Source organism: Bufo gargarizans, chromosome 8, assembly GCF_014858855.1.
Source record: "Bufo gargarizans isolate SCDJY-AF-19 chromosome 8, ASM1485885v1, whole genome shotgun sequence".
In the NCBI taxonomy this organism is placed as follows: Eukaryota; Metazoa; Chordata; class Amphibia; order Anura; family Bufonidae; genus Bufo; species Bufo gargarizans.
Window position 1 is genome coordinate 27,931,275 of NC_058087.1, and position 14,702 is coordinate 27,945,976.

The following is a 14,702-nucleotide window of genomic DNA, read 5'->3' on the forward strand; positions in this document are numbered from 1 at the left end:
TCACTCGTCCCCGGTGTGGAAGGGCATGCTGGTAGAGTGGTCTAAAATGGTCCAATCACACACCTTTAACTTCCCAAACGCTTGTATGCCGCTTAGACTACTTCAGTGTCACCTACACCCTGCTGTGTTACGCCCCTCCGGGATTTGGTCTAAGCTCGCTGACATTGCTCTGCGAGGTGTCCTTCTCCCGGACGGTAGCTTGCACTGGGATTCAGTTCTGGACCTTCCTGAGGTCAAAGCTGCACCCTTTTTCCACCTAGCGAACTTCCAGAGGGATACCAAACTTTGTGTTGGACTCCTCTCTGGTAGTGGCTCCCCCTCCTGGCTTGAAAAGAAGGTTTTGACTACTAAGCCTCTTACTCGGCCGTTATCTCAGATGTATAAAGAACTGCTCTCCTCCCTGCCCCCGGAGCTTCGTTTCATGGCGTCATGGGAACGTGAACTCTCCATAGCTTTCACGGATCCAGAAAGGGCGTTTATTCTGGCTCATTCGCACGGTTTCAGCCGTTGTGTGAGAATCCAGGAGAACTCATTTAAACTTCTCTGCAGGTGGTACAAAACGCCTGAGTTTTTGCACAAATTGAACCCAGAGGTCTCCGAAAAATGTTGGAGATGTGGCACAGACACTGGATCTCTATCACATATTTGGTGGTTCTGTCTTAAGATCCAGCCGTTCTGGAGCGCTATTGAGGCACTAATTAACCAACTATGTAATACCGAGATATCACTGGATGTTAAGCTCATTCTGTTATGGTGCCCAAACAAGTCCCTTACACCTACCAAACATGACCTTCCAACGATGTTGCTCACAGCGGCTAGGTTGATCATCCCCTTTTTGTGGAAGAACGATTCCCCGCCGACTGCCCTTATGTGGTCTGAGAAGGTGGATCAGATCTACCGTTTTGAGGAGCTAGCGCATTGGGAGAATAACTCACGCTCTCGCTTCTTAAAGTTATGGTCCCCATGGAAAGTCTATAGAAACTTTACTTGATAGAGCAGATGTGTACCCCTTCCTTGTTTCCCCCCCCTCCTTCCCCTCCTGACGTCCCTTTTCCCCCCTCTTGCCTTTTTTCTTTGATTTCTTTATATGATCATTGTCAATGACAGCTGGTATTGTTTGCACCTGACATGTATGCTGGATGATTATCTTGCACCCTATTGCCATCATTGTACTGTCATGTGTGGGCTATGGCCTTGATTTTTCTTCAATAAAAAGAAATATGGTTAAGAATATAAGTACTATAATACTGCTCCTATGTACAAGAATATAACTACTATAATACTGCTTTTATGTACAAGAATATAACTACTATAATGCTGCTCCTATGTACAAGAATATAACTACTATAATACTGCCTCCTATGTACAAGAATATAACTACTATAATGCTGCTCCTATGTACAAGAATATAACTACTATAATGCTTCTCCTATATACAAGAATATAACTACTATAATACTGCTCCTATGTACAAGAATATAACTACTATAATACTGCTCCTATATACAAGAATATAACTACTATAATACTGCTCCTATGTAGAGGAATATAACTACTATAATACTGCTCCTATGTACAAGAATATAACTACTATAATACTGTCTCCTATATAGTAGAACATAACTACTATAATACTTCCTCCTATGTACAAGAATATAACTACTATAATACTGCTCCTATATACAAGAATATAACTACTATAATACTGTCTCCTATATAGTAGAATATAACTACTATAATACTTCCTCCTATGTACAAGAATATAACTGCTAAAATGCTGTCCCCTATGTACAAGAATATAATTACTATAATACTGCTCCTATGTACAAGAATATAACTACTATAATACTGCTCCTATATACAAGAATATAACTACTATAATACTGTCTCCTATATAGTAGAATATAACTACTATAATACTTCCTCCTATGTACAAGAATATAACTGCTAAAATGCTGTCCCCTATGTACAAGAATATAATTACTATAATACTGCTCCTATGTACAAGAATATAACTACTATAATACGGTCACGGTCCCTCCTGTGAGAGAGGTGAGGTGAGAAGATCGGATAGACTTGCTGCACGTGAGGCTATCTGACAGGTCTCTCTGTTTTCCTCTATGTATTGTAAGAAGGAACAAGGGGCTGTCATTGACGGAATATATGTGTCACCGAGGTTCCTGGCCTCGGTTTGCATTGTGGACTTTGTGTGGTGAGAACAGGCACCAAAACTGAACACCGTTACTTTTGGCTTGTTTTTCCTTATGTGTGAATAAAACACTGAACTTTGCTTTAAAACCTTGTTTTTGCCTCTGTACTGCTTCCGCTTACCCTGCCTAACCGAGCGAATCCCCACAGTATGTTGTTGTTTGGCAGGATCTCACCTCTCCTCAGGTGCCGCTCGTTATCAGTCATGAGGCTCTATTTAGATCCGCCTCACACTGCTGACCATGTGGTTGATAGTTTCTGCTTGGAGTTGCTAGTGCTGGATCTCCTGCTGAGTCTTGGATCTCCTGCTTCTCTAGAAATCTCTAAGGTAAGAACTTGCTGCTTTTGCTGTTTATTATCTGGTGTGTGTTGTTTCTAGGCCTCAGGGAGACACAGGTTCCTTTATTCTGGAAGGAACCAGCTGTCTCATCCCTTGCTACCTATCCTAGGGCTTGTCAATTTTAGCAGGTCTTTAGGTATCTGGTGTATGTAGGGAAAGGCCTAGGGATTACTAGGAGGTCACCATCCCTCTGTCACCACCAGACATCTGAGAAGCTCGGACAGACGTTCTTCAGAACCTCCTCCTTGAGGTTCCTTTTGTTTTGCTTTCGTTTTCTCATCTCGTTAGCCTCTCTCAGCTGTCATGTAGTTGCACTGATTGCATCCCTTTAAATCCCTTCCCATACTGCATCACTTTGCGGTTTATACAACTTCCTGGAGTGTGTGCATGCTGGATGCTACTACTGAGTCTTCTACAGATAAGTTTGTTCATTCATTTCTGTTTTCCTGTTTGCTGGATCCTAGGTGACCCTGACTCCCTCCGTATTAAGTGTAGGGAGCCGGTGGTCGTGTCCCCTCACTATTATAGGGTGTTCAGGTGTCATACAGTCGAGGAACGAGGATATGCAATCTTCTACCATAGAGATTTTTGCATAGGCTGAGCAGTAAGGGAGAGAGCCAGGTCTGTTACAGGGCTTACCCTCTGGTTCCTTTGTTTTGGATCCAGTCAGTCGGATCTTCATTTTGTGTCTTCTAGTTTCTGTACACCTTCCGTGACACCCTCTTCCTTAGCTTTTGAGGCCTAGATTGTTGTCTATTCATTGTGGTGTGTATTTGGTGGTTTCCCTTCCCCTTAACCTGTGACATTATCAATCGCCTAAACCGTTAGCCTTTGTTTTGGCATTGCAGCTATGGATACTGTTTCTGCACTGGCCGATCATATGCAGGGGCTGTCTTTGAAGGTGGCTGACTCCTTACGGCCGTTGCACAGTTTCAGAGATCACAGGCGGTGGGTTCCGGCAGCGGGAACCAGGCCTGCCCTGAACCTAAGGTTGCTCTCCCAGATAGGTTTTCCAGGGGAAGTTACAACTTTGTTGGGTTTATGGAATCGTGTAAATTATATTTCAGCCTGCGTCCTACCTCTTCTGGGGACAAGAGTCAGAGAGTGGGGATTATTATTTTGTTGCTGAAAGGTGACGCTCGGTCTTGGGCTTTCTCTTTGCCGACTGGTTCACAATCCCTCCGGTCGGTAGATGAAATTTTCAGAGCTCTGGGACTTATCTACGATGACCCAGATCGGGATTCCCTGGCCGAATCTAAGTTGCATTGCTTGCGGCAGGGAGAGCGTTCAGCTGAGTCCTATTGCTCTGAATTTAGGAGGTGGGCAATTGATACGAAGTTGAATGACCCAGCTCTCCGTAGTCAATTCTGTCAAGGACTGTCTGAGAACCTGAAGTATGCCTTGGCATTTCACGCAAATCCAGAGTCATTTGAGGCGGTCATGTCTCTGGCGGTGCGTATTGATAGACGCTTGAGGGAGAGATCTAAAGTTCCTTTCGCTCAGGACGTATTATCATACAGGGAAGCAGTCTCTTCTGACACTCTGGGTAAAGAGACACTCGAGCTCGTATTTGGTGATGAGCCAATGCAATTGGGTCAGGTCACACCTGGACCAGGTGATAAAAACTATAGGGTTAAGAAAAGACTGCTTTTTCTGTGGTCAAGGAGGACATTTTTGTAACGTATGTCCTTATGTTAAACATCAAGGTGAAAAAAAAAGTCCTAAGTGTCTAGTCCTCTTCTCACTTATGGTAGTGTGGATGGGGAAGTTGAGAATGTACTTTTGTCTTTTACCGGTAGTACCCGACTTCTCCTGCTTACCAAGGTGGCGCTAGATTCCAAAACTGTGGAAATGGAAGTATTTATTGACAGTGGGGCAGGGGTTAACTTAGTGGAAGGCCAGCTTGTCCGTATGCATGGTTTGACAACAAGCGCATTAGACAAAAATATTTCTGTGTTTGCGATTGATTCCGCCCCTTTCTCTCAAAAGTGTCTGTCTCAAATGGTGCAGGACATTTGCCTAAAGGTGGGAGATTCTCATATTAAATCCATTTCATGTTTTGTGCTGGAGGGTTTGCCTGATCCTCTGGGGTTAGGTTTACCATGGTTAACCAAACATAACCCTACTATCGATTGGCAAGCAAGACAGATTCTCGATTGGAGCGATTTCTGCCTTGACAACTGTCTTAGCATGTCGCTAAGATGTTACCTCCTTTCCTTTCAGATTTTTCGGATGTATTCTCTAAGGGTGGAGACCAGGAGTTTGCTCCTCATCGGGAGTATGATTGCCCTGTCAACCTTATTCCCGGAGTTAGATTGCCAAAGTCTCGGTTGTATAATCTTTCTGAACCCGAAAGAGTAGCCATGCGAGAGTATATCACCGAGAGTTTGGCTAAAGGTCATAATAGACCATCCAAATCACCAGTGGTGGTGGGGTTCTTCTTTGTTAAAAAAAAAGGATTGAACTCTTAGGCCATGTTTGGACTTCTGTGAGCTTAATCACATCACTATCCGTTATCCCTATCCCCTTCCTTTTGATCCCAGATTTATTCAATCAGATTGTCGGCGCCAAGGTGTTCTCGAAGTATGATTTGAGGGGGGGGGGGACATATAATCTGATAAGAGTGAAGGAAGGGGACAAATGGAAAACGGCCTTTAATACTCCTGAGGGTCATTTTGAGAATCTGGTCATGCCTTTTGGTTTGTCCAATGCTCCTGCGGTTTTTCAACACTTCATCAATGCCATCTTTCATCATCTGGTGGGCAGGGTTGTGGTGGTTTATCTGGATGATATTTTAATTTATTCCCCTGATATGGATACGCATAAGGATCACGTGAGACAGGTCTTACAGATCCTAACAAAGAATAAATTGTGTGCCAAAATGGAGAAGTATGTATTTGCAGCTGTCAATCTCATTGATAATCATTTTGCAATAACTCATGGTTTCCAGGTGTGCACTTTGGGAAAGGATATTCCTGTTTTTGCTATTGATTCCGCTCCACTTTCTCAGAAATCATTAAAGGGCATAGTTCACAATATTCGTTTAATTGTGAGTGATGCTCATGTTGAGGATGTGTCATGTTTCGTCCTTAGCGGATTACCTACTCCTCTTGTGTTGGGGCTACCCTGGCTCACTAAACATAACCCCACCATTGATTGGCAAGCGAGGCAAATAAATGGTTGGAGTGACTTTTGCAGAGAGAATCTGTTTCTGAGGTTTCTACTAAAACTGTACCACCTTTTCTCTCTGAATTTTCACATGTCTTCTCTGAGAGTGGAGTTCAGGATTTGACCCCGCACAGGGAGTACGATTGCCCTATTAATCTCATCCCAGGCGCCAAGCTCCCTAAATCTCGTTTATACAATCTTTACCAACCTGAAAGGGTCACTATGCGTGCTTATATCTCGGAGAGTCTGAGAAAAGGACACATACGACCCTCGAAGTCACCTGCTGCCGCTGTTTTTTTCTTTGTTAAAAGGGTTGTCCAGGTTCAGAGCTGAACCTGGACAGCCCTCCATTTTCACCCAGGCAGCCCCCCTGACATGAGCATCGGAGCAGTTCATGCTCCGATGCTCTCCTTTGCCCTGCGCTAAATTGCACAGGGCAAAGGCATTTTTCTGAGTTCCGGTGATGTACCGGGGCTCTCTATGGGGCTGACAGGAACCCCGGTGACGTCACCGGCACTGATGGGCGGGATTTGGCTCTGCCCTAGCCAGTAAAACGGCTAGGGCAGAGCTAAAGCCCGCCCCTCAGAGCCGGTGACGTCACCGAACACACCGCTGGGCGGAAGTTACCGCCCGGCAGTGTGTTATTGAAAACACAAGAGCCTGTGCCCTGCGCGATCTAGCGCAGGGCACTGGAGCGCATCGGAGCATGAGATGCTCCGATGCTAGGCTCAGAAGGGCTGCCGGGGTGAAAATAAGGGTATGTCCGGGTTCAGCTCTGAACCCGGACAACCCCTTTAAGAAAAAAGATGGTTCTTTAAGACCTTGTCTGTATTTCAGGGAGCTGAACAGTATCACTATTCGTGACCCTTATCCGCTTCCTCTGATCCCGGACCTGTTTAACCAGATTGTTGGGGCTAAAGTCTTTTCCAAATTAGTTCTAAGAGGGGCATACAACCTGGTCAGGGTCAGAGAAGGAGACAAATGGAAGACGGCCTTCAATACCCCTGAGGGCCATTTTGAGAATTTGGTTATGCCTTTTGGTTTGATGAATGCCCCAGCCGTTTTTAAGCATTTCGTGAACAGCATTTTTTATCATTTAATGGGAAAATTTGTATTAGTGTATTTGGATGAAATTTTGATTTTTTCTCCTGATTTCAAAACCCATAAGGAACATTTACGTCAGGTCTTGCTCATCCTGCGGGAGAATAAATTATATGCAAAACTGGAAAAATGTGTGTTTGCGGTTCCAGAAATTCAATTTCTGGGGTTTCTTCTCTCCGCTTCTGGTTTTCGCATGGACCCCGAGAAGGTCCGCGCTGTGCTTGAGTGGGAGCTTCCTGAGAATCAGAAGGCGCTGATGCGTTTTTGAGCTTTGCCAATTATTACAGGAAGTTTATTTTGAATTATTCCTCTATTGTTAAACCACTCACTGATATGACCAGAAAGGGGGTAGATTTTTCTTCCTGGTCGGTAGAGGCGCGTAAGGCCTTTTATAATATCAAGGAGAGTTTTGCTTCCGCTCCCATCTTGGTACAACTTGATATTTCTCTACCCTTCATAGTTGAGGTTGATGCTTCTGAGGTGGGTGTGGGTGCGGTTTTGTCTCAGGGTTCCTCTCCTGCCAAATGGCGACCGTGTGCCTTTTTCTTTGAAGAAACTCTCCTCCGCAGAGAGAAATTACGATGTGGGAGATAGGGAATTGTTGGCCATCAAGTTGGCTTTTGAGGAATGGCGCCATTGGCTAGAGGGAGCCAGACACCCTATTACCGTGTTTACTGACCATAAAAATCTGGCCTACTTGGAGTCAGCCAAGCGTCTGAACCCGAGACAGGCCAGATGGTCTTTGTTCTTTTCAAGGTTTAATTTTGTTGTCACGTTCCGCCCTGGGGTTAAGAATGTGAAGGCAGATGCCCTGTCACGTTGTTTTCCGGGAGGTGGGAATTTTGAAGACCCGGGTCCCATTTTGGCTGAAGGTGTGGTGGTCTCTGCTCTTTTTCCTGAATTGGAGGCAGAGGTGCAGGCAGCCCAGTCAGAGGCTCCTGATCTTTGTCCTCCTGGGAGGTTGTTTGTGCCTCTCGCTTTAAGACACAAGATTTTTAAGGAACACCACGATACGGTCCTTGCTGGGCACCCGGGGGCAAGAGCCACAGTGGATCTCATCGCTCGGAGATTCTGGTGACCTGCGCTTCGTAAGTCGGTTGAGGGTTTTGTGGCAGCCTGCGAGACTTGCGCTCGTGCCAAAGTCCCTCATTCACGGCCATCAGGTCCTCTCCTTCCCTTACCCATTCCTTCCCGTCCTTGGACACATCTGTCCATGGACTTCATAACGGACCTGCCTCGTTCCTCGGGGAAGACTGCGATTCTGGTGGTGGTGGACCGTTTTAGCAAAATGGTGCATTTCATCCCTTTTCCTGGTTTGCCCAATGCTAAGACGCTGGCGCAGGCATTTATTGATCACATTGTCAAATTGCATGGTATTCCTTCAGACATAGGGGCACACAGTTTGTTTCCAGATTCTGGAAGGCTTTCTGTTCTCGCTTGGGGGTTCGGTTGTCATTCTCTTCTGCTTTCCACCCGCAGTCGAATGGCCAGACGGAGCGCGTCAATCAGAACCTGGAGACATATCTGCGCTGTTTTGTGGCGGAGAATCAGGAGGATTGGTGTTCTTTTTTGTCCCTTGCTGAGTTTGCTTTAAATAACCGTCGTCAGGAGTCCTCTGATAAGTCACCATTTTTTGGTGCATATGGGTTTCATCCGCAGTTTGGGACTTTCTTGGGAGAGGGGTCTTCTGGTTTACCTGATGAGGACAGATTCTCCTCGTCTTTGTCTTCTATTTGGCAAAAGATTCAGGATAATCTAAAGAGCATGAGTGAGAGATATAAGCGTGTGGCAGATAAGAGACGTGTGCCTGGTCCAGACCTGAATGTTGGTGATCTGGTGTGGTTGTCTACCAAGAATATCAAATTGAAGGTTCCCTCCTGGAAGTTGGGTCCTAGGTTTATTGGGCCTTACAAAATCCTGTCTGTCATCAATCCTGTTGCCTACCGTCTTGATCTTCCTCAGACTTGGAAGATCCATAATGTTTTTCATAAGTCCTTATTGAAACCTTATGTTCAACCCATTGTAGCCTCGCCTTTGCCTCCTCCTCCGATTATGGTTGATGGGAATCTTGAATTTCAGGTCTCTAGGATTGTGGATTCTCATCTTGTCCGCGGTTCTCTCCAGTACCTCGTTCATTGGGAGGGTTATGGTCCTGAGGAGAGGATGTGGGTCCCAGTGACGGACATTAAGGCCACTCGTCTCATCAGGGCTTTCCATAGGTCCCATCCTGAGAAGGTGGGCTCTGAGTGTCCGGAGTCCACTCGTAGAGGGAAGGGTACTGTCACAACCAGACAGCTGAGAAGCTCTGACAGAAGCCTTTCAGAACCTCCTCCTTGAGTTTTCTTTGTTTTGAATTTCAGTTCCTCATCTCGTTAGCCTCTCTCAGCTGTCATGTAGTTAGACTGATTGCATCCCTTTAAATTCCTCCCAAAAATTGCATTAGTGTGCGGCTTATACAACTTCCTGGAGTGTGTGTGCGCATGCTGATCCTATTTTCCAGTCTTCTACAAGATAAGTGCTGTACATTTATTTGTGATTTTCTGTTTGCTGGATCCCAGGTGACCCTGACTCCCTCCGTGTCTAGTGTAGGGAGCCGGTGGTCGTGTCCCCTCACTATTGTAGGGTGTTCAGGTGGTATATAGTCGAGGTACGAGGATATGCGATCATCCACTATTGGGATTTTCGCATAGGCTGAGCAGTCAGGGAGAGTGCCATGTCTTATGCAGGGGTCTCCCTTTTGTTCCTTAGTTTTGGATCCAGTGAGTCATATATTAATTTTGCATTGTCTTGTTTCCTGTACACCTTCCGTGACAGTAGCTTAACCGAAGGGGGGGGGGGGTGATTCGGAGGATCCTGCTCTGATATTGGCTGATGGGGTGGTTGTATCCGCCCTTTATCCTGAACTTGAGGCAGAGGTGTTGGAGGCCCAGGGAGCGACACCCGATTTCTGTCCTTCGGGGAAGTTGCTTGTCCCTTCAGAACTACGACACAAGGTGCTTTAGGAACATCACGATACTGTTCTTATGGGACATCCTGGGAGCAGATCCACTGTGGATCTCATTTCTCAAAGATTCTGGTGGCCAGGGTTACTGTAAATGTGTTTGAGGGCTACGTGGCAGCTTGTGAGACTTGTGCGTGTGCTAAGGTGGCTCATACTCGGCCTTCAGGATCTCTACTTCCCTTGTCGATCCCATCCCGACCCTGGACTCATTTGTCCATGGACTTTATCACAGATTTGCCTAATTCTTCTGGGACAACTATGATTCTGGTGGTTGTTGACCGCTTCAGCAAGATGGCGCACTTTATACCATTATCAGGTTTACCTAATGCCAAAACTCTCGCTCAAGTGTTTGTCGATAATATCGTGAAACTACACGGCATTCCCTCTGATGTGGTGTCTGATATAGGGACTCAATTTGTTTCCAGATTCTGGAAGGCGTTCTGTACTCGTCTGGGGGTCCAATTGTCCTTCTCTTCGGCCTTTCATCCTCAGCCGAACGGGCAGACTGAGCTCCCTAATCAGAATCTGGAGACTTATTTGAGATATTTTGTCTCCGAGAATCAAAAAGAGTGGTTTTCATTTTGGTCGTTGGCCGAGTTTGCCATAAATAACCGTAGACAGGAGTCCACTGATAAGTCGCTGTTTTTTGGTGCTTTTGGGTTCCATCCGCAGTTTGGCACATTTTCTGGTACTGAGACTTCTGGTATACCTGAAGAGGAAAGATTCTCCTCTCCGTTGTCATCTATTTGGCGGAAGCATAAACGTATGGCTGACAAGAGACGTGTGGTCCGGACCTAAGAGTGGGTGATTCTGTGTGGCTGTCCACAAGAAACATTAAGTTGAAGGTACCCTCTTTGAAGTTGGGGCCAAGGTTTATTGGGCCATACAAGATCTCTGCCATTATTAATCCGGTGGCTTTTCGTCTTGAGCTTCCGCAGGCTTTGAAGATTCATAATGTGTTTCACAAGTCATTGTTGAAAAGATATGTTGAACCTGCTGAACCCTCCTCCCTGCCACCACCTCCTGTCATGGTGGATGGTAATCTTGCGTTTCAGAGATTGCCAGGAGAGTGAACTCACGTATTCTTTGAGGATCTCTTCAGTACTTCGTGCACTGGAAGGGTTACGGTCCAGAGGAAAGAATCTGGGTTCCTGCGACCAACGTGAATCCCAGTCGCCTTGTGAGGGCCTTTCACAGGGCGCATCCTGATAAAGTCGGTCCTGGGTGTCTGGAGGCCACCCGTAGAAGGGGTGGGGTACTGTCACGGTCCCTCCTGTGAGAGGTAAGGAGATCGGATAGACTTGCTGCAAGTGAGGCTATCTGACAGGTCTCTCTGTTTTCCTCCATGTATGTTGTTGTTGTTTGGCAGGATCTCTCCTCTCCTCAGGTGCCGCTCGTTGTCAGTGATGAGGCTCTATTTAGGTCCGCCTCACACTGCTGACCATGCGGTTGATAGTTTGTGCTTGGAGTTGCTAGTGTTGGTTTGTCTTGGATCTCCTGCTTCTCCATTCATCTCTAAGCTAAGTACTTGCTGCCTTCGCTGTTTCTTATTATCTGGTGTGTGTTGTTTCTAAGCCTCAGGGAGACGCAGGTTCCTTCATTCTGGAAGGAACCAGCTGTCTCATCCCCTGCTACCTATCGTAGGGCTCGTGAGTTTTAGCAGGGCTTTAGGTATCTGGTGTGAGAATATTTCCACCATCAGGATCTGCTGATACTGGCAGGAGTTAGGGAAAGGCCTAGGGATTTCTAGGAGGTCACCATCCCTCTTCCTTAGCTATTGAGGCCTAGATTGTTGTCTATTTGTTGTGGGGTGTATTTGGTGTTTTCCCTTCCCCTTAGGGCTGGCTCATGTACACGACGTATGGCCTCTAAAATATATACGATCCGTGAGCGGGCCATATGTCCTGGAGCGGCATACATTGTGCGCACAGCATCATAGGTTACTATGATACTGTGCGCATCGGGCTGCACGCAGGACTATTGTCCTGCACTTATATGATCAAATGAATGCAGGACAGTAGTCCCGCAGGTGGCCCGATGCACACAGTATCATAGTAACCTATGATGCTGTGCGCACGATGTATGCCACTCCGGGACATATAGCCCGCTCACGGATCATATGTCTCGGAGGGCATACGGTTGTGTGCATGAGTCCTTAACCTGTGAAAAATACTGCTCCTATGTACAAGAATATAACTACTATAATACTGCTACTATGTACAGAAATATAACTACTATAATACTGCCTCCTATGTACAAGAATATAACTACTATAATACTGCCTCCTATATACAAGAACATAACTACTATAATACTGCCTCCTATGTACAAGAATATAACTACTATAATACTGCCTCCTATATACAAGAATATAACTACTATAATACTGCTCCTATGTACAAGAATATAACTACTATAATACTGCTACTATGTACAGGAATATACCTACTATAATACTGCTCCTATGTACAAGAATATAACTACTATAATACTGCCTCCTATGCACAATAATATAACTACTATAATGCTGCCTCCTGGTTAAGGGGTGCTGTCAGTAATTTGAAGTGACAGTGACTGTTCATGAGCCTTATATCGTGCAGTTTGGTGGATGACCCCCTATGTTATGTAGATACGACCTCTTCCTCACATATAATATGTAGCCTGTAGTGTTCGCTGCTCCTACTCACCCACCTTTGGATGGGATATCTGCAGACATCCTCTGTGTGGCCCCCGGGGTCCTTACTTGTGTCTTTTCTCCTCGCTCACGGCTGATGAGACATCAGGGCTGCACGCAGGGAAACTGAAACTAATATGTAACCGCGTCTGAGTCATGGTATTTGCACTTGGCTCATGTCAAGTATTTCCAGCAACGTCTTAAAGGGCCACTGACCTTTATTCCGCTTATTATAGTGCATGAGCGTTATAAGAAGAGCAGACATACGTGCGATAGCGTCCTCGTCCCTGGAGACATGCGACACACAGCAGTGACCGCGGGCACACGCTACATATACAGGTCACGTGCATGTCCCCTTCTCTGGTATCCTACGCTCCATTATCACCGCGCACACCGATCATAAAATCCATAGGGATATTTGTAAAGTGACAAAATCAAGTGAAGGGGAGCGCCCCCTTATGGACCGTATGTATCAGGTGTAGCCCAGACCCTTCCAACCCTGTATCTACCCTGATACATTGTAACAGACTTTGAGAGCAGAACTGACCAGGCTTCTAGCACCCGCATGTTATTAAGACTGCTGCCATTCACTGACAGCAAGCAAAAGTGATAAGGAATTAAAACGCAACATATATTAGAAAGTTGTTAAGCTTCTAATTATACAGCAGTTAGGAGTCATTTACATAAGAATGGACAATTCCTTTAAGCAGATATGTAATTAGTGAGAGATTATATCCACAGTGATTACAGGCTACACTGGAGCGTAATAACCCCGTGTACACACCCCCCCCCCCGGACAGATATTTATTACAGTGCAATTCATGCATCTAGGACATATATAATTTATACTCCTCCGCTGTCCATGGTGATGAAATAATCGAAACGCTCACTGCTTGTGTAGATGTAGGTAGAAACAGACGCAAGGTCACGGACATAGTATTTGTTGTCAGAGCGAGCACATTGCAAAAGTATTCACACCCTCAATATTAAAGGGCATCGGGCATCAGGATCAACCCCATTCAAACGGCCAGAATTTCTTTCTTCCCGCAATTCGTTGCTGCATTTAGGAGAAATAAGGATTAAAAAAAAAAATAATAATAATGCAAATTAGGTGTTAAGTGCACCAAGGGGTGGCCCCTAGGCTCTGGGTGCACCATAGCTCCTCGGCTCTGGACAATCCTTTCTTCGCCTGGATGCCAGGCCCTGTAAATCAAGCGGAAGAAGGAACGTCCAGGGAAGCAGAGAGGAGGCACAGGGTGCACCCGGTGTCTAGGACCCGCCCCCTCGGTGCACTTAAGCCCAAATTTGCATATTTAAAATAAAATATTAAAAGAAAATGTTAAGTCTTTAATGAGAAGGGTCAGCCCTGGCTGGTTTAATGGGGTTGATCCTGCGGACACAAGAAAGGTTGATGGCAGGACCGCTCTCTATAGGCACAGACATTGCACCGCGGCCGCGTAGTGACACTGGATACAAAAATGGCGCAAGTGGGTCGGATTTATTAACACGCGGCGCAGCTTCCTGACACGTCTGATGGACGTACGGTTTTCCTTAAAGGGGCGTGGCCTGGCTGTTGCAAAATGCCACGATATATGCGAGCGTATGACCGGTTTTATGTAGTAAAAATGTCGTTATACTACATATCATACAGGGTGGGTCAGGGGGCGGCGGCAGCGGTGTACGCGTTATAGGATGGCGCTATACAGAAATATATGATAGTATAGAGTTATATAGCGTAATACAAGTGTAATATGACTCCTAATCATATAGACAAGCCCCATACAGACCCCCTGCCCCCACTAGCCCCCTATACTGTCACATGCATTGGGATACATTATAAATAAGACATGTCACTGCTCAGGCCGGCCCCTCACCCACCTGTTGCCCCTTTACACCCCAGGTCACGTCACCCTCATTACCTGTTAGGTGGGCTCTCGCCCCAGCTCCCTGGCCGCTTCTATGGCACAGCCGTCTGGCCCAGCCTGTCACTCGAAATATCTGACAGGACTACCAGCCAATCACAGGTGGGGGGCTATTACAGCCCTGGGAGTTCTAGTAGCCAATCACAGCGCGAGCTCGCTGATCCCTAGCCAATAGGAAAGAGGGTGGGCGTGTGCGAGGTTTGTTTTGGCTCAGCGTGAGAGATGGGCTTGCCGTACCGTCATTAGCAGTGCGACGGGAAGTCAGGAGGTAGGGAAATGTCACGAAGT

General features: G+C 46.1%; 1 protein-coding gene across 3 annotated transcripts in view; it reads right to left on the reverse strand.

Moving 5' to 3' along the window:
- ATG9A (autophagy related 9A) overlaps positions 1 to 14,514 on the reverse strand; it is a 38,987-nt gene extending 24,473 nt beyond the window's left edge. The window contains exons 1-2 of one of the 3 annotated variants that reach the window (XM_044303932.1): positions 14,412 to 14,488; positions 12,510 to 12,624 (exon numbers count right to left, since the gene is read on the reverse strand). The gene's annotated coding sequence lies outside the window, so the exon portion shown is untranslated. Of the gene's footprint in view, positions 1 to 12,505; positions 12,625 to 14,411 lie in introns of all 3 variants that reach the window. The other 2 variants (XM_044303934.1, XM_044303933.1) reach the window with 2 other exon arrangements.
- Positions 14,515 to 14,702: the final 188 nt, after the last annotated feature.